This window comes from Vidua chalybeata, unplaced genomic scaffold (assembly GCF_026979565.1).
Source record: "Vidua chalybeata isolate OUT-0048 unplaced genomic scaffold, bVidCha1 merged haplotype W_reject_10, whole genome shotgun sequence".
Lineage (NCBI taxonomy): Eukaryota > Metazoa > Chordata > Aves > Passeriformes > Viduidae > Vidua > Vidua chalybeata.
Genome location: NW_026530345.1, coordinates 200,717 through 219,973, shown reverse-complemented (window position 1 = coordinate 219,973; position 19,257 = coordinate 200,717). Strand labels below are relative to the sequence as shown.

At 50.5% G+C, this 19,257-nt stretch overlaps 1 long non-coding RNA gene and 1 pseudogene across 1 annotated transcript; one reads left to right on the top strand and one right to left on the bottom strand.

Annotated features, from left to right (window-relative positions):
• Positions 1 to 1,203: 1,203 nt before the first annotated feature.
• The window catches only part of LOC128783031 (zinc finger protein 850-like), a 129,295-nt pseudogene continuing 111,241 nt past the window's right edge, over positions 1,204 to 19,257 (top strand).
• On the bottom strand, positions 7,927 to 13,199 carry LOC128783099 (uncharacterized). The gene is made up of 3 exons (XR_008428999.1): positions 13,111 to 13,199; positions 10,869 to 11,032; positions 7,927 to 8,208 (listed from the first exon to the last, which is right to left on the bottom strand). It is a non-coding gene; the product is annotated as an uncharacterized LOC128783099 (long non-coding RNA).

Genomic DNA, 19,257 nt, shown 5'->3' with positions numbered 1-19,257 from the left:
GCCCCCAGTGAGTCTGGGGGGTTCTGGGGGGATTTTAGGTAGGTTTGTGGGGATTTTGGGGGCCTTTTTTTAGATTTGGGGGATTTTGTTGTGAGTTTAGGGGGAATTACAGGGTTTTGGGAGAGAATCATAGGGTTTGGGGGGGGTTGTGGATTTGGGGGGTTTTAGTGGAACTTTGGGGGATTTTATTGGCGTTTTGGGGAGGGGTTGTTTTTTGGGGCGTTTATTAGCATTTTTGGGAGTTTTTTTTTTTAACTGCGGGGGGAGGTTCCACTGGGATTTTGTGGGGGATTCTCTGGGGCTTTGGAGGGTTTTATTTGTATTTTTGGGGTTTTATTGGAATTGTGGGGAGCTTTGGGGTTGTCCCCAGGTGTGGTGAAGGGCTGAGAGGCACCAAAATCTCCCTAAAACCCCCAAAAGTCCCAATAAAACCCACGAAATCCCAATTACATATCACAAAATCCCATTAGAATAACATTATTAGAATCCCAATAAAAGCCCACAAGATCTCTTGAAACCTCAACAAATCCCCCAAAGTCCTGATTAAAACCCACAAATCCCCCAGAAATGTCCCCAAAACCACAAAAAGTCTCACAAAATCCCTCCAAAACCCAAAGAAATCCTGGCAACAACCAAAAAAAAAAAACCCAAACTCCCCAAATCCAAACAAAAATCACAAAAATAACCCGCAAAATTCCAAAAAATCCCACATCCCCAAAGAATCCCACTAAATACCCACACAATTCTAATAAAATCCCACAAAATCCCCCAAAAATTCCAATCAAACCCTCCAAAATTCCAGAGAATTTGGAGGTGACTGGGACACAAAATCCCAGTAAAACCTTCTAAAATTAAAAAAAATCCACAAAAATTTTGACTTAACCCCCAAACACCCCCAGAAAAACACCCCCTCCCAAAGTGCCAATAAAACCCCCCAAAATCCAAATCCCCAAAATCCACAAAACCCCCCAAAATTCCCCAACTCCCCCCAAACACCCCAACAATTCCCCATAACTCCCAACACAATCCCCCAAAGCCCAAAAAAGCCCCAAATGCCCTGAGCCCTCCCTGGTCCCTCCCGGTCCCGCCCAGGCCCGTCCGGGGCCGCGGCCAAAACTCCCCGGAGCGAACGCGGAGGTCCCGGAGCGACCCCGGAGCCGATCCCGGGCTCGGCCTCGGGCTCGGCCTCTCTGGGGGATTTTGGGCCGAACTGGGCGGGTTTCGGGTGGGTTTCAGATCCCTTGCGGGGATTCCGAGCCTTTTCGGGTGGATTTTCGGCCCCTTTGGCTGATTTTAGGCCGGATCTGGTGGGGTTTAGGGGGGGATTTCAGATCCCTTTGGATGATTTTAGGCCCATGTGGGTGGGGTTGGGGCCCGTTTGGGAGATTTTAGGATAAACTGGGCCCATATGGGTGAATCTTAATCCTGTGTGGGTGATTTTAGGTCCCTTTTTTTGGTGATTTTGGGCCCATTTGAGTAGGTTTTTTGCTTCTTTGGGGAATTTTATGTCAAACCAATAATTTTTAGGGTGATTTTAGGACTTGTTGTGTTGGTTTCAGGCACGTTTGGGTGATTGTAGGTACCTTTGGGTGATTGTAGGTGAAACCAGGTATTTTCAGGGTGGATTTTAAGCGCATTTGAGAGATTTATGAGTGATTTTAAGCCACTTTGTGTGGATTTTAAAACATTTGGGGCAATTTTAGGCCATTTTGGTTGGATTTTAGACCCCTTTAGATAATTTTAATCCCATTTGGCTGATTTTAGGCCAAACCGGGTGGATTTGAGGGCCCCTTTGGCTGATTTTAGTGCAAACCTGGTGGATTTCAATTGCATTTGAGGCCCTTTTGGGTGATTTTAGGCCAAACCAGGCCCTTTTAGGACCTTGCATCCCCTTGACCACACTCCTTTCCCCTCACGGTTCCCGCCCTTTCCTCGCCCCCTTTCCCCTCACGGTTCCCGCCCTTTCCTCGCCCCCTTTCCCCTCACGGTTCGGCCTTCGGGAACGGGGCAGGAGGAGGAGGGAGGGAGGAAGAGGCGCAGCGGCAGCGGGGAGCAGCCGGAGAAGAGCAGAGAAGGAATCGCGGGGCCCTGGCGCTGCCTGAAGTCGCCGCAGCCCCGGGAGCATCGCCCCCCATCCTGCAGGTGCCCGGGGAGGGGGAGCTCGGCCCAAATATCCCGGGGGGTGCCTGGGTTTGGGGTTTTTTGGGGAGACGTCTGGAGATTGCAGGGCTCCAAAGCCGAGCCGCAGATGGCCCTCGGGGGGACATCGGGGGTCCCGGGGCTGGGAGTGGCTGCTCCCAGTATGAGCCCAGTCCCTCCCAGTCGTTCCCTATGATGATGCAATTTGCCCCCAGCAAGGGCCCAGTTCCTCCCACTTTCATCCAGTGTGTTCCCAGTTCTCCCAGTTGCCCCTAGCATAATCCTAGTCACTCCCAGTATGATTCCAGTCTATCCCAGCAAGGCCCTAGTCACTCTCACTTGCCCCCAGTGTGCTCCCAGTTTCCCCAGCACATTCCCAGTCACACTTAGTCTGGTCCCAGTCACCACCCATGTGGTCTGAGACACTCCCAGTAGATCCCAGTTGCCCTGAACATTCTCGTAGTCATTGCCAGGCACTCCCAGTTACCTCAGCGTGGTCCACTTGCCCCCTGTTTTATCCCAGTTGATCTCAGTTCCTCTAATTATGTCCCCAGTTGGCTCCCAGCGTGGGCCTGGTAGCTCCCAGTAACCCCCAGTCAGGGTCCAGTCACAGCCACTCTAATCCCAGGATGATTGTAGCCACTCCCAGTATGAGCCCAGTCACTCCCAGTCTGATGCCAGTGGCCCCCGGTGTGATCCCAGTTGCTCCCTGTCAATGCCAGCCAGGACCCCAGTAGCCTCCAGTATGATCCCACTGTCTCCCTGTCTCTCCCAGTTTATCCCAGTCACTCCCGCTTTCTCCCAGTTGCTTTCAGCACAATTCCAGTTGCTCGCAGCCAGTCCCAGTCAATTCCAGTATGATTCCAGTCACCCTCTGTGTGATCCCAGTCTGACCCAGCATGGACCCAGCTGCTTCCAATGTGATCCCAGTATGATCCCAGTTGCCCCCAAGCATAGTCCCAGTTGTTCCCAGTTCCTCGTATTATGATCCCAGTTGCCCCTTGAATAGTCCCAGTCCCTCTCAGCAGGGTCCCAGTCATGCCCAGCTGCCCCCAGCATAGGTTCACTGTCCCCAAGCGTTGACCCCAGCCTGCTCCCAGCTTTTCCCAGTGTGGCTCCAGTCCCCCCAGTATGGTTACAGACACTCCCAGTATATTCCAGTTGCCCCAGTAAGGTTCTAGTTAGCTCGGCATGATCACAGTCTTTCCCAGTTACTCCCAGTTGCCTCCAGCATGAGCCCAGTTTCTGTCTGTTGCCCACACTGTGGTCCCAGTTGCTCCCAGTATGATCGACGTTGCCCCACTTATGGTCTCAGTCCTCTCGGCATGGTTCCAGTACCTTCCAGCTGATCCCAGTTGCTCCCAATGTGTCCACATTTTCCTCCCAACATGGGCCCAATAGCTTCCAATAAGTCCCAGTCAGGTTCCATTCACACTCACTCTAATCCCAGTATGAGTGTAGCCACTCCAGTAGGATCCCAGTCACTTGAAATCTAATTCCAGTTGCTCCCAGGCACTCCCAGTCTGATGCCAGTGCTCCCAGTCTGATGCCACTGATGCCAGTTGCTCCCAGCATGGGGCCAGCTGTTCCCAGTGTGGTTCCATCACTCCACTATGGTTACAGACACTGCCAGTATGGTCGCAGTTGAACCCAGTTGCCCGCAGTGTGGTCCCAGTTCTCCCCAGCATGGTCTCCGTTGCTCCCAGTGTGGTTCCAGTCACCCCAGTATGGTTAGATACACTCCCGGTATATCCCAGTAGCCCCCAGCACATCTGTACTGTTTTCCAGGCACTGCCAGTGGCCCCAGTAAGGTGTTAGTTATCCCAGTATGATCCCCTAGTCATGCCCACTATATCCCAGTTGCTTCCAACATGCATCCAGTCATTCCCAATTACTCCAATTTGCTTGCAGCATGATCCCAGTTTCTCTCATTTGCTCCCAGTAGCCCAAAGTGTGATCCCAGTCACTCCCTTTCAACGCCAATATGATCCCAGTAAGCTCCAGTTTGATCCTAGCCACATACCAGTACTCCCAGCATAGTCCCAGTATAATCCCAGTTGCTTCCAATCTCTCCCAGTATGGTCTCAGCAGCCTCCAGCATGGTTCCAGTTGCTTCCTAGATCAACCCAGTCAGTCCCAGTATGGTGCCATTTGCTCCCAGTTGCTCCCAGCCACCCTCAGTATGGGGGATGATGTGCAGGGTGTGTTCCCAGTTGCTTTCAGATACTCCCAGTGTTAGTCCAGTCACTGCCAGTATGATCCAAATATGAGCCCAGTGTGCTCCCAGTCACTGCCAGTATGAACCAGTTGTGCTCCACATGGTTCCAGTTGCTCTCTTTCACCCTCACTTTCATTCCAGTCACTCCCAGTATCTCCCAGTGTACCCCAGTTCCCTCCAGCATGTACCCAGTCACTCCCAGTTCCTTGCAGTATGATCCCATTTGCTGACAACCACTCCCAGTCAGCCTCAGTGTAGTTGCAGTCACTGCCAGTGTGATCCCAGTCACCTCCAGCATGATCCCAGTTGATCCCAGTAGAAGCCCAGTGGTTTCCAATCACCCCCAGCATGCAGCCAGTCACTCCCAGCTCCTCCCAGTTTCTCCTAGCATGACCTCAGTTGCTCACAGCTGCTCCCAGTCACCCTCAGCATAATCCCAGTCACTCCCAGTGTATCCCATTTGCTGCTAACATGGTCTCAATTGCTCCCTGCAGGCTCCTACTCATTCCCAGTATGGTCCCAGTAGAGCCCAGTCCCTCCCAGTGCTGCCACTCCTGGCATCCTCCAGCCCTCTGTGCATTCCCCCCTCCCGGATGTCCCGAGAGGAGCCCCAAGGGCTGGCAGTGCCCAGGCAGGGTTCCCAGCAAGGCCCAGTTGGGATGTGCAGCCCCCAGTTTTCCCAGTTTGCCTCTCCTTTTGCCCGGGCCGGGTTCCCCCCTGGAACAGCGGGTGGGAGCAGCCGAGAGCCCCGCGCTGCCCATCCCGACCTGGCCCGGCTCCATCCCCGCTCCTGCCGCGGGCTGTGAGGGCTGCGGGAACGGGGCACCGAGGGTGTCGCTGCTCCTGGGGGAGGAGGAGGAGGGAGGGAAGGGCAGGGATGAAGGAGGAGAGTGAGAAGGGATGGAAGTAGGAGAAGGAGGTGGGCTTAGGGTGAAGGAGGGATAGAAGGGAAGGAGGAGAAGGAGGGGAGGAAAAGGATGAGCAGGAGGAAGAGGAAGGACAAAGGAGGATCAAGGAAGAGAAGAGGAACCACGAGGTCAAACCCTCCCTGAATTCCCAGCCCCACATCGCAGGGGTCATCGCCCCTTATCCCGCAGGTGTCTGGGGAGGGGGAGCTCAGCCCAGATATCCTGGGGGTCCCTGGGTTGGGTTTTTTTAGAGAATGAAGAACTCCAAAGTTGAGCGGAAAAGGCCCCTTGGGGGGACACTGGGGGGTCCTGGTGGTGGCTGCCAGCAGAGGCAGCCCGGAGGAGCAGAGCCCTGTGTGCTCCAGGAGCCCATAGTGGGGAGCCCAGAGAGTGCAGAGGATCAGAAACGGGACATCACGCCACGATCAATATGATCAAGTGAAGCCGATTTATTGCAAAAACTAAGCTATATTTATACTGTGTTCTATTGTTCATGCGCCTCAAGCTAATGCATAATTGGTTAGGCCTAACTGTTCACGTACCTCAAGCTAATACATGATTGGTTAACTCCTTCTGTGCTTGCATTTTAAGCTTTTACTTAATTCAGTTATTTTTTCTTCTTCATGTGTCTCGCTGCAGTTTTCTTGTCTGCCTTTACATCCTAAACTGTCTTGGAGTTGAGCGTGTTCTCCTTTCATGTCCTTCAAGGACACTGTGACCTTACTCAGTTTCTATGAAGGCTGGATTGTGCATATGTTGCATATGTCCATTGTCCTGCAAAAAACTCTCAACAATTCCCCCTTCTTGTTTTTGCACAAGCCAGACTGAATTAATGGGACATTCAGTTATTCTCTGCACACACTGTAATAAGCAAGGTACAATAGGCAAAATCACTAAAATAATGCAAAAAACCATAATGCCAAAGCAAACTAAGTCCTAAAGCCAACCAGTCATGCCCCAAGATTTTAACCGCTCATTGAAAGGATTATCAACAATTCTAAGTTTCTTCATGTTTTCTTTAAGTTGCAGAAGTTTCTTGTGAATTGATTCAGAGTGATCAGAAAGGTTCGTGCAACACATCCCTTCAAAATCTTCACACCCATGTCCTTGTGCTAGCAATAAAAAATCTATGGCAGCCCTATCTTGTAACACAGCACGGCGTATGCTATCAGCATCAGTGGTGGGTTCATCTAGCACTGTGGACACGATGTTAATTTGTTTCCCTGTCCAACGGGGTCGCCTCAATTGCATGAGGGCCTGTGCCGAGGCTACTCCTGGTGTGAAAAATGATGCCAATATAACTGATGGTGGGTCCCATAATTGTACCTCATCTCTACATTCAGGGCCCAACTGATGCACACTACGTCTTGAGCGTTGGGACTTGTGACTGATGTTAAGCATCTGGTGGATGTTAGGGGCGAATAATGTTAGTTTGCCAAAATAACACGATCCTCCCAACACTTCCTGGGGCACTGCAGGCCAGGCTCTATCCCCACAAATGAGGAAAAGCCCAGGAGGCAGCATTTTAGCTGCACCTTGCTCTGGTGGTAAAGGCCTTATCCAATTGTTGCAATGATCTGTGGTATTGTAATGCCATGAGGAGCCAGGGGATATCCAAGTGCTATCATTTTTTGGCCGTCCCTCTTTTATACCAGACAAATCTGAGCCTGTAGAATAATATAAAAAAAGAAAACAGACAGTAATTGCCTGGCATAGAACCCAGGATGTCTAGCTCCTGTGGCCCCATGCTAGTAATATTCAGTCCCTGGGCAATTGTAAAAGCTTGTGCTCCCAAGGGGTTCACTGCAATCCCAAAAGTGTTGCACCAATTTGCAGAGGTTGGTCCCCTCTGGATATTCCACCATTGAATCATGCACCAACTTGACCAAGCCTCATTTAAATTTTTGTGCACCGTGGCCTTAGTCCAAGGTCCAAATTCTTCCATAGAATCTAATGGAACTCCAATTAAACAAGTACGAAAAGGATCAGAAGGTGTAGCTAATGATAAGCAAATTGATTCCTGCCCTGTTTGATTAGCCCTTGTAACCCACATGTTTGTTCACTGATTGATGTTATGCAATCCCTGCATTTTTTCTATTATTGCAACGATCATCATCAGTATTATTTGTGGAACAATTGCCATTGTTGCCACCGTTGCTGATCATGTCTACGCTTTGCCCAATATTCTTTGGCCTCGTCCCACTGACTGTCAGGAACGTGATGCTGTTGTGGTGCTGCTATTCCTCTCCCACACTCTGCAGCTGTAATCTGACTCTGTAATATAATTTGATTTGCTACGGCTTGTTTTGCCAAGTGAAACTGAATCGAAAGCAAAACTCGCTGATCCTGTGTTTCAATAAGGGATAAATCCTGGCTAGAATTCCAATGTTATAAAAAGACTCCTCTAAAGGGTGTGGGGGGAGGTTGTCTTCTATGATTAGGCCCTAAAAATATTGCTAATGCATGCTCAACATTAAGTGTATTAGGTATACTAAAACATCTGTTGCAAGCCAAATTAGTAGAGCTAAATTTTTGCTTTTTCCTGTGAGCTATAAAAAGATTATTTTTCTGACGGACTTGTCGCCACTACTTCAGTTTGCATTTAACACACTGGACCTTGATCCATGGTTTGCAAGAATAGCCGTGAATGAGACAAGCGCGTTCAATTTGGTTTAAAACCTGTATTGGAAGTGGTGGTAAGCTGTCGTTGTTGGTTACCGTTATTGGTTGCCTACCAAGTCCAGGTAGCTGGCCCACATCTGTTAATGGCTGTGGAAAAAAGTTCAATCCTTGTTCAACCGTCAGGTGCTGGAGTATCGGGTTCAGCTGCGTCTGAAGTCGGTGTTGTCGCCGACGTTCTGCTTCTGGACAGAGTATTAGCTGGCAGGTGTGACTTTAGGTAAGGTTTCACCCACTTAGCTGGAATCCAGCGAATTCCTTTATCTGTAAGTAAGCACATGTAACCTCTTCCCATTAATTTCACTGTGGCTGGCCCCCCAGTGGCCGCTATTAAAAAGGTTATGTAACAATTGTGGCTTTTAGTTGACTTAACAAATCCCTGACAATTAAACCTAACAAATTACCGGGAGTCTGTATGACATAGGGTCTTGTTGTTACGCTTACTCCATCTGGAAAAGTAAAGGTAATTATTTCCCTACTTAACCGAGTTGCTTGAGTTCCACCAATTCCTGCAATTCCCAAAACAGGATTGACTACTGGCCAATTCCTGGGCCAGATAGTGCTTGAAATGGTTGTTACATCTGCTCCGGTATGGATTGTGAGCCTCTTAGTAATAGAATTACCATTGGGATGAATCCAGGTTGCCTGTTACCTGGTTTACCTCTCGTGATGTCCATGGCCCAATATACTTCTGGGTTACCTGTGGAACCAAAACCGCCTGTTCCCCACTCCTTTAATCCTGTACAGGGGACACAAGGCCTAAAAGGAACAAGTTGAGCAATTTGTGATCCTTTAGGGATAGATACAGGAGAGAAAAATGTCCTAAACATAATTTTGATAACCCCTTGATAGTCTGCATCAATAACCCCGGGAATTATATCCAATCCTCTTTTGCTAGCAGATGATCTCCCTAACAGTAAAGCACTAAGCCCACCCCCAAAGGACCCTTTACATTAGTCTCTATCAGATGTACGGCAGAGTCAGTGATGGCAAGGTCTACTGTGGTTTCCACGTCCATTTCGGCACTGACTGGAGTGAGTAAAGTCCTCCAGAGGGGGTTGAGCTAGCAGCTCCCTGAGTTTGTGTCTTTGTGCGTGGGGTCATGCTCCGTTTCCCTGGAACTTGCACTCTCTTGTGTTGTGATTATCCTTCCTGCAGATGGAACAAAATTTCTTCATTGGGGCAGATGAACATTGACTCTGTATATGTCCGACCTTTCCGCATCCAAAACATTTGATATTTTTTCCTTCTGCTTTTTTCTCTAATTTTGAAAGTAGTGGCTTTACGGCATCTTGTACCGCAGCAGCCACATAGGCAGCCTTCTGTCTCTCTGTGGTTCTGGTCATTAATTCTAGCATGTCAACAACTTCTACTCCCTTCTGCAACGTGCCTAAAATCTGCCGAGTCTTGTCGTTAGTGTTGTCAGAGGCAAGCATCTTAAACAGCTTCTGCTTTGTATCCGGATCCAGGTCGGGGTGATCGTAGATGGCTCTGTGCAAGCAGTCTATGAATTTATCAAAGTCCTCATTTCCTCCTTGATGTATCTGTGTAAAAGCCTGAGTATGCAGCCGATCCGGCAATGCAAGGATCGAGCTGTATGCAAGTTGTTGGCTTAGATGCAAAACTTCATCGATACTTCGGGCTTGGGTGGTTGCTGTGGACCAGGGACCTTCTCCTAATAATTGCTGTGCTGTGGTTCCAAACAATGGGTCCCCTTGAGCCCGAGGTCTTGCTTCCTCTTTTTTACATGCCCCTTCCCAATTCTTATAAAACTGAATTTGCTGGTGGGGGGGCATGATTAATCTAATCTAACCAAGGTTTGAACATCAGCTGGAATTAAAGTATCTGCTGTAAAAATGAATTGCAATAATGACTGTGCTAATTGAGACTTCAAGCCATATTGCGTAACAGCGCTTTTCAATTTTTCTAGTATCTTCCAATCAAATGGCTCCCATCCTTGCCCTGTGGCTTGGGTTACCACAGGGAAGGCTTCTATAGTACTAGGGGAAAAAGAGCCCTCTATTATTGCTTGTGTTATAACTCCTTTCCACTTCCTTTTTTGTGTGGCTTCTATATCAGGGTCTAGCTCTACCTCCCGATCTGCCATGGTCGAGGGGGGTATCCACCTCCCCCTCCGTTCGTCAAGAGCTCTTTCGGAACTTAAAATAGCTGGCAGCTCCCTCCTTTCAAAAGAATAGTCCTTTTGGGAAGTGACTCGACCACTTTGTTGAATGACTAACTTTTGCAAATTGTCTACCAAAGCTTTTAAGTCCTCTTCTACCGAGGCAGATCCTGAATCTGTCTTTTCTTCTTCAGCCTCATCTTCAGATAATGAATGCACTACTTTTAACCCTTCATCACCGGCTGCCCCCTTTTCCTGAATACCTTTATTCTCGGGTCAGCAGCTCAAACCTCCAAGGGAGGTAGCTTCCCCACTCTGTTTCTGGTCTGAGGGTTTGAGTTCCTTTTCGGTTACTGGAACCGGGCTGGAGGGTTGGGGGCCACACAAAAGAACGTTTAATGTAGTCGAGAATAACTTGCTAGCAGGAAATGCCTGTGACTTAAGAGTCCGGGCTCGGGGCAAACCCAGCACAGGCTGCTGCAGCAGCTTTCCTTTTTCCGCCTTCATCATCCTTAATACCTCTACAATGTTGTTCCACAGGGTAGCATATTTAGATGCCTCTTTAGCTTCACCTCCTCCCGAAGCGATACAGTCCCAAATCATGCAGCCCACAGCCTCCCATGTCAATACCTCAAAAGCGACATGCGCCCCTGGTATGGGGTTATGATCCCATGCCCAGTAAATAAGTCCCTTCAGAGTGGAAGAATCATATTTCTGCCCTCTCTTAGAGAGGATATGTTGGAGGAGTTGCTCGACCCCATCTCTCTCATGGTCTGAGCCCATCTCCTCCTCGGCCACTCACCTGATCAGGGCAAGATCAGTTCGACTTCATCAGTTTGTCTTTACTTGGAGCTCCAACCTCTCTTCCTCTCGCCAGGGCAGCAAGGATACTTTCAACCGGCTTCTCCACCTCCCAAAGGCTGTCGCCGAACCTCTGCATAGCAGTGAAATAGGTGTCTTTGGTCCCTGTTCGGGTGCCAAAAAATGCAGAGGATCAGTAACGGGACATCACGCCATGATCAATGTGATCAAGTGAAGCCGATTTATTGCAAAAACTAAGCTATATTTATACTGTGTTCTATTGTTCATGCGCCTCAAGCTAATGCATAATTGGTTAGGCCTAACTGTTCACATGCCTCAAGCTAATACATGATTGGTTAACTCCTTCTGTGCTTGCATTTTAAGCTTTTACTTAATTCAGTTATTTTTTCTTCTTCATGCGTCTCGCTTTTACAAGTGGTTTTCTTGTAAAGGGTGCCTTTATATCCTAAACTGTCTGGATTTGAGCGTGTTCTCCTTTTGTGTCCTTCAAGGGCACTGTGACCTTACTCAGTTTCTATGAAGGCTGGACTGTGCATATGTTGCATATGTCCGTTGTCCTGCAAAAAACTCTCAATGAGAGAGAGGGGAACGCCGCCATTGGCGGGACCCTCAAGAGCCTGGAGAGGGGCAGGGGGGACTCCTTGGAGCCCCTGCAGCCCAAAGCAGAGAAGAAGGGGAGAAGGGAGCCCGGGAGCCCAAAACCCCCCTGGCACCCCTAAATGGGCAGACAGAAGAGGGGGGTGCTTTTGGGATTGCTGGGACTCCCAGAAGCCTGGGGAGGGCGGGCACCGAGGAGAAGGGGGAACGCCAATCCAAGCGTGACCCCCAGCAGCTGGGACAGGGGGGAACCCTGAACACCAAAGGGTAGGGACCAGGGACAGGGAACTCCTGGGAGGCTTTTTCGGGGCTGAATCTTGGTGTTTGGGAGGTTTTTATGGAGCCCAGGTGCCCGGTGATTTCTCGAGATGGGCTTGGGCAGAGGGACCTTCAAACTCAACATGCTCATGCCTTGTTTTCCCCAAACCAGGATTTCCCATTCCCAACCTTTGGGAGGCTGCAAGGAAGAGGAAGATGCCCCGGGACGCCCAGGCAGGTGAGGAGGAAGTCAGTGCCCCTTTCCCCTCTCTCCTGCTCCATCTCCCAGCCCAGCATGGGCCCTGGCTGCAGGAAACTCCCTCTGCCGGTGCCGTCCTGCCGGGGACTCAGTGGGGGGATCTCCTTGCCCTTCCTTCCCTGTGGCACGGAGGCAAATCCCATCCTCTCCTTGTCCTTCCTCCCCCAGGGAAGGAGCTGAGGATGGAGAGCAGAGAGGACAAATCCCCACGGCAGAACCTCATGGAAGAGGCCGTTTTGCGTGGCTCCACAGCACAGGACTCTAAAGGGGAGGAAAAGCCCCGGGGCCGCAAACGCAGATCGCAGGGATCTGAGGAGGAAAGACCCACCCTGGGCCGGAGATCGAGCCAGAGCTCTGACCTGGTGATTCACGAGCAACTTCCTGAAGGGGAGAAGCCCCACAAGTGCATGGAGTGTGGGAAGAGCTTCAGGAGGAGCGCCGACCTGATCAGGCACCAGGTGACCCACACTGGGGAGAGGCCCTATGAGTGTGGGGAATGTGGGAAGAGCTTCAGGAGGAGCTCCCACCTGATCAGGCACCAGAGGACCCACAGTGGGGAGAGGCCGTATGAGTGCATGGAGTGTGGGAAGAGCTTCAGGCAGCAGTCCGCCCTGATCAGCCACCATAAGATTCACACTGGGGAGAGGCCCTATGAGTGTGATAAATGCAAGAAAAGGTTTCAGACCAGCTCCAATCTCCTCCTGCACTATCGGATTCATTCAGAGGAGAGGCCCTTCTGCTGCCCCGACTGCGGAAAGGGATTCAAGGACAACTCCACCCTCATCCAGCACCAGAACACCCACACTGGGGAGAAGCCCTATGGGTGTGGGGAGTGTGGGCAGAGCTTCACACGGAGCTCCACCCTGATCAGGCACCAGCTGATCCACACTGGGGAACGGCCCTATAAGTGTGGGCAATGTGGGAAAGGCTTCAACCGGAACTCCAGCCTGATCCAGCACCAGAGGACCCACACTGGGGAACGGCCACACAAGTGTGGGGAATGTGGGAAGAGCTTCAGCCAGCGTTCCAATCTGATCGTCCACCAAAAGATCCACACTGGGGAGAGACCCTATGAGTGTTGCGAGTGTGGGAAGAGGTTTCCAATTACCTCCCATCTCCTTGAACATCAGCGGATTCACATGGAGGAGAGGCCCTTCCGCTGCCCCGACTGCGGGAAGGGATTCAAGCGCAACTGCAACCTCATCACCCACCAGCGCATCCACTCCGGGGAGAGGTCCCATGCGTGTCCTCAGTGTGGAAAGAGCTTTTCCAACAGCTCTCACTTGACCCGACACCAACGGAGCCACCAGTAAGGGAAGCCCTGTGGGTGCCCCAACTGCAGGAAGAGCTTTGTATGCTGCTCTAAGTCCATCCTCCACTGGAGAACCGATGTTGGGAAGAGGCCTGGTGACCCACATTCCCTGTGATCCATGTTGGAAAGACAGCTGGCTAGTTATCCTTTTGTTTTGGCCTTAATTTTCTTGTGATTAATCTTCATCCTGTAAAAAGAGCCAAAACATGGTTAAAAAGAAGGAAACTCCCACCATTTCACAGGTGTTTGAGAGGGAATTGAGGGTTTGGGGACATATTCTGGAGGATTTGTGGGTTCTGGGGGGATTTTAGGCAGTGTTCTCTCTTCTCTAAGGGCCAAGAGGGATCGATCTGTCTCCTCAAAACAACTCCATCTCATTGAAAGCAACTGAATTTTAACCCCTGAGGGCTCAATCCCACCTCTAAATCACTTGTTCCCACCTCAAAAACACTCTATCCCATGCAAAACTTACTTGATTTCACAGCCGCCAGGGTGAGAAAGAGTTGGAAGGAGATTGGGAGAATTGGGATCCAAATTTGGAGCACTGGGATCAAGATTGTGTGGTGCCATGGCGGTGCTGGATGGTGAGGTTGCTGCAGCGTTCCTGAGGAAGCATGCCAGGAAGGATGGCTCAGGGGCAGAGGCATGTCCGGTTCTTCAGCCCAGCGAGTGATGGGTGACACAAAGACGGGAGCTTGTATGGAGTTCTGCAGAGAACAAGCCTTCATTGAGAACAGGGCACTCTACAAAGGAGGCCAGGGACAAGAGCTCTGAGGAGCCTGGGAGAAATGGGTTTATATAGGGAAAGCAAGGGGCGGGACAAAGGGGACAGGCCAGTGGGGTGTGAGGACATAACATAACATTGCAAGGGCTTCTGGGGGCTCACCCTAACCAGAGAGTTTGTGGTTCAGGGCTTGGTCCTCAAGGGGAGCACAGCAAGCTATTCCCTGGCCAGATCACCAGCTTCCATAGTGTGGGATTGGGTGGGTGGGATGTATTTGGTAGTGAATAAAACTTTCATAATTAGTGATATCTGTCCCATTCATTTTCAGTCAGTTGCGGTTCTGTTTTCAGAGTGCCACCTTCTCAGCTGATTGTGTTTGTGTCCCCCTTTCTCTCCTGCCCCTCCTTGCCTGCTCTGTTTCTCTCTCCGTATCTCCCTTGAGCCAGGGCAGCTGCCACCAAAGACCCTGCCCTGATTTAATTCCCAGTGCAGGAGCTACAACAACTATGGATGAAGTCGTGGAGGCCGGCGGTGAAATGTCACTGTAGGATCTTGCTGCACTTGGTTTTCGGCCCCTTCTTAAGAGCTTTGCCTTCAAGGGCAGGAACATCTTTTCCTGGCTGGGAGCTGGAATTCCAGACGCTTGGAGTGTGTGCCATGCAGGACCATAGAGACTGGGATCATGCGGACTGTGATCCTATGGACTGGGATCCTACAGACTGGGAGTGCACAGACTGGGACCATATGGATCAGGGCCATACAGACTGTCATCATACAAACTGGGATCATATGGACCAAGATGGCTGCACTGGAACAATGCAAACCAAGGCAGTCCCACCCCACCCAGTGCTCCCTCCCATCCCATTCCCAGTCCCACTCTGGAGTGCAGCCAAAGCTCTCTGGAGCGAACGCAGAGGTCCCAGAGTGATCCAGGTACAGGTCGCCGTGCCGGTCTTGGAGCGATCCTGGAGCAATGCCAATCATGGTGCCGACCTCGGTCTCAGTCTCGGTCCCAGAGCACCTCCAGTACGGGTCTCAGTGCACCCACTCGATGCCATGTTCTCTAGCCCAGGTGTTGGGAATGCCGCTCTTGAAATGAGTCCCCTTGTCTGACTCAGTCCTCTCAGGGGTGCCATGCCTCCACAGGACTTGCTTTTCCAGGCCCAGGATGGTGTTGGGGCAGTGCTGTGAGGCACAGGGGAGGTCTCCAAGCATCCCGTGGTGGCTTCTACCATGGTGAGCCCGTAGCGCTTGCCTTGGCGTGTCTGGGGCAGTGTGACGTGGTCAATCTGCCAGGCCTCCCCATACTTGTACTTGGACCCCCGCCTACCATAACACAGGGGCTTCACCCGCTTGGCCTCCTTGATCACAGCACACGTCTCACAGTCATGGATAACCTGAGAAATACTGTCTATGCTTAGGTCCACCCCTTGGTCTTGTGCCCACTTATAGGTGGCATCTCTGCCCTGATGACCTGAGGCATCATGGCCCATCGAGCTAGGAACAACTCCCACTTGTGTTGCCAATCTAAGTCTATCTTTGACACCTCTGTCTTTGCAGCCTGATTTACCTGCTGATTGTTTTGCTGCTTTTCATTAGCTCTACTCCTGGGGACATTGGCATCTCCATGGCAGACTTCCACAGGTAGCTTCTCTACGCAAGTGGCCATGTCTTTCCACTCATCAGCATTCCCAGAATGGTTTTCCTCTACACTGCCAGTTAGCCTCTTTCCAACTCTCCAGCCATCCCCACAGAGCTACCATCCATGAATCAGTGTAGAGGTAGAGTTTTGGCCACTTCTCTCTCATTGCAATGTCCAGGGCCAGTTGAACGGCTTTGAGTTCAGCCAGTTGGCTTGATCCACCCTCTCCTTCAGTAGCTTCTGCAACCTGTCCTGTGGGGCACCATACAGCTGCTTTCCACTTCCGCTTCATTCCCACAATGCAGCAAGACACCTTCAGGCCAGTTTATAATTATCTCCAAAATCCCAGGGCGATTCAGGTTTCCAATACGGGCGCACTGTGTGATGAGAGGAATCCATTTGCTCCATGTAGCACTGATGGCATGGTGGGTAGAGGGAACCTTTGCTTTGAACATCCACCCCAGCACTGGTAGTCAGGGTGCCAGGAGGAGTTGTGCTTCAGTGCCTATTACCTCTGAGGCGGCTTGGACTCCCTTCATAGGCTGCTAAAATTTCCTTCTCTGCTGGGGTGTAGTTGGCTTCAGATCCTCTGTAGCTTTGACTCCAGAATCCCAGTGGCTAACCTCGAGTCTCCCCAGGCACCTTCTGCCAAAGGCTCCAGGACAAACCATTGTTCCCGGCTGCAGAGTAAAGCACATTCCTCACCTCTGGTCCTGTCCTGACTGGGCCAAGGGCTATTGCATGAGCGATCTCCTGCTTGATCTGCGCAAAGGCTTGCTCCTGCTCAGGGCCCAGCTGAAAGTGTTCATCTTGCAGGTGACCAGGTAGACAGGGCTCACAATCTGGCTGTACTCAGGAATGTGCATTCTCCAAAAACCTATGGCGCCTAGGAAAGCTTCTGTTTCCTTCTTGCTGGATGGTGTAGACATTGCTGTAATCTTGTTGATGACATTGGTGGAAATCTGATGCCGTCCATCTTGCCACTTCATTCCTAGGAAATGGATCTCTCAAGCAGGTCCCTTGACTTTGCTCTTCTTGATGGCAAAGCCGGCTTCCAGCAGAATCTGGATGATCTTCTCTCCTTTCTCAAACACTTCTCCCGTCTTCCCCCACACAATGATGTCATCAATGTACTGTAGATGTTCTGGAGCTTCACCCTTTTCTAATGCAGTCTGGATCAGTCCATGGCAGATGGTGGGGCTGTGCTTCCACCCCTGGGGCAGTCGGTTCCGGGTGTACTGCATGCCCCTCCAGGTGAAAGTAAACTGAAGCTTGCATTCTGCTGTCAGAGGAATGGAGAAAAACCTGTTAGCAATGTCAGCAGTGGCGTACCACTTTGCTGCCTTGGACTCCAGCTCGTACTGGAGTTCCAGCATGTCCGGCACAGCAGCACTCAGTGGTGGAGTCACTTCATTCAATGCATGGTAGTCCACAGTCAATCTCCATTCTCCTTTAGATTTACACACAGGCCAAATGGGCTATTGAAGGGTGAGTGGGTTTTGCTGACCACCCCTTGGCTCTCCAGCTCATGGATAATTTTGTGGATGGGGATCACAGCATCTCGATTTGTTTGATATTTTCGGCAGTGCATTGTTGAGGTGGCAGTTGGTACTTGTTGCTCTTCCGCCTTCAGGAGTCCTACTGCAGATGGGTTCTCTGATAGTGCAGGCAAGGTGTTCAATGTCTCTACAGCAGCCATTCCAAATGCCCACCTGAGTCCATTTGGGTCTTTAAAATACCTACTTTGGAGGAAGTCTATGCCTAAAATGCATGGGGCCTCTGGGCCAGTCACAATAGGGTGTTTCTTCCACTCATTTCCAGTCAGGCTCACCTCAGCTTCCACCACAGTAAAATCCTGTGATACCCCTGTCACACCAGCAATAGAAATAGATTTTGCCCCTACATGTCTTGATGGGATTAATGTGCACTGCGCACCAGTGTCCACAAAAGCTTTATATTCTTGTGGTTCACATGAGCCAGGCCAATGAATCCACACAGTCCAAAAAACACGGTTTTCCCTAGCCTCTACCTGGCCAGAGACAGGGCCCCTCTACGCCTGATTAGTCTTCTTTCCCAGGGCATATGCCTTGGAGGTTCCTTCAAGGCAATCAAAAATATCATCATCATCATCATCATATATGGCAGTTCGGTTATGGGCCACTGGAGCTGCTTCCCTTTTGGTGGAACTTCCTCTCTGAGTCTTACCTTCCTTCAATTCACGCACCTGTTGTACCAGAGCAGCAGTAGATTTTTCATCCCATCTCCTCATGTTTTCTCCACAGTCACGCAGGAAGGACCACAGCTCGGCTCATGAGGTGTACCTTCTCTCCCCATCTGGGGAATGTCTGCGTTGGATACCAGGGCTTCTAATTTGTACTGCCGAGATTTGGAGAAAGCCCTCTTTAATCTCCCTGCGTTTCTTGTGAATATCCTCCATTTTATCTTCTAATTTCTGTAGACGTGTTTCCACTGCTGCCATTCTGGCATGTGTCGGGCCCTGCACAGCATCTGCATATGCTCAGAGGTTCTTTGCCATATCAAGCACGGTCTCCTCACTGTCATCCCACTTCATTATTGCTAAAGCAGAAGCGTATTCTTGTGGCCCAAGTCATACACGTTTTTGGCACATCACGGACGTACATGGTACCAAGTCTGGATTTACAGTGTTTACAGTCTCAGATTTACATCTGAGAAGACAATTTCTGCCACTGCCATTTCCCTCAAGCATTCAATTCCTTGTGCTATAGTCTTCCACTGAGTTTGCTGCATATAAAGATCATCTGCATACAGGTATCTTCATGCCACAATTCCCAGGACCCATGCCCAGAGATGCTGAGAGTCAGCCTCCCTCATCATTCCTTGGTCAATAACCGGATCATGTGACAGGATCCCAAACGGCTCGCTTCACTACTATCCAAAATTGTAGCCTCGCCTGCAGCATCCCAAAGAGGGACTAACCAACTAACTATAGATTCATCTGGTCTTCGAGTGCAATCCTTTCTTAGGCCACGAAGGTTCTTCAGGGAATAGGACTCAATAGTGGCTTCTGATCTTGCTGCTTTAATTCCAGCTTTTGTGTCAGTAATTGGCTTTGAGGGTCCTTCCCCGGGATCATCATCGTTGGTCACTGGCCAATTGGTTTTGCTTGTGTGCTTCTTTCCCACGGCGACTGCCAGTGGCTTCGGGTTACTGTCTGGTTTAGCTACAACCTGAGTAGCTGGGGTGCTGGCTGCAGCCTGAGTGACTGGGATAGCTGCTGGTTTATCTTCCTGCCCCCCTGCCTCTCTCTGCTGCCCTAGACTATCTAGCAGTGTGCGATAATCATAGGCCGGGGCCCAGCTTATTGCGATGAGCCTTTTCTCCTTAGAGTCATCATGGCACTTCTCTTTCAGGTATTTCCCCACGTCAGCTGGGTTCTGAATTTGGTCACGTGGAAAATCCCAGTCTACAGGGTCAGAAAATTCCTTCAGGGTTTGGCCTGTATTTCTCCACACCACTCAGGATTTTCCATGCCTGGGTCTACTCCTGGGTCAGGGGTCTCATCAGCTCCTCTGGACATCTCAGTCCTCATTCTAGA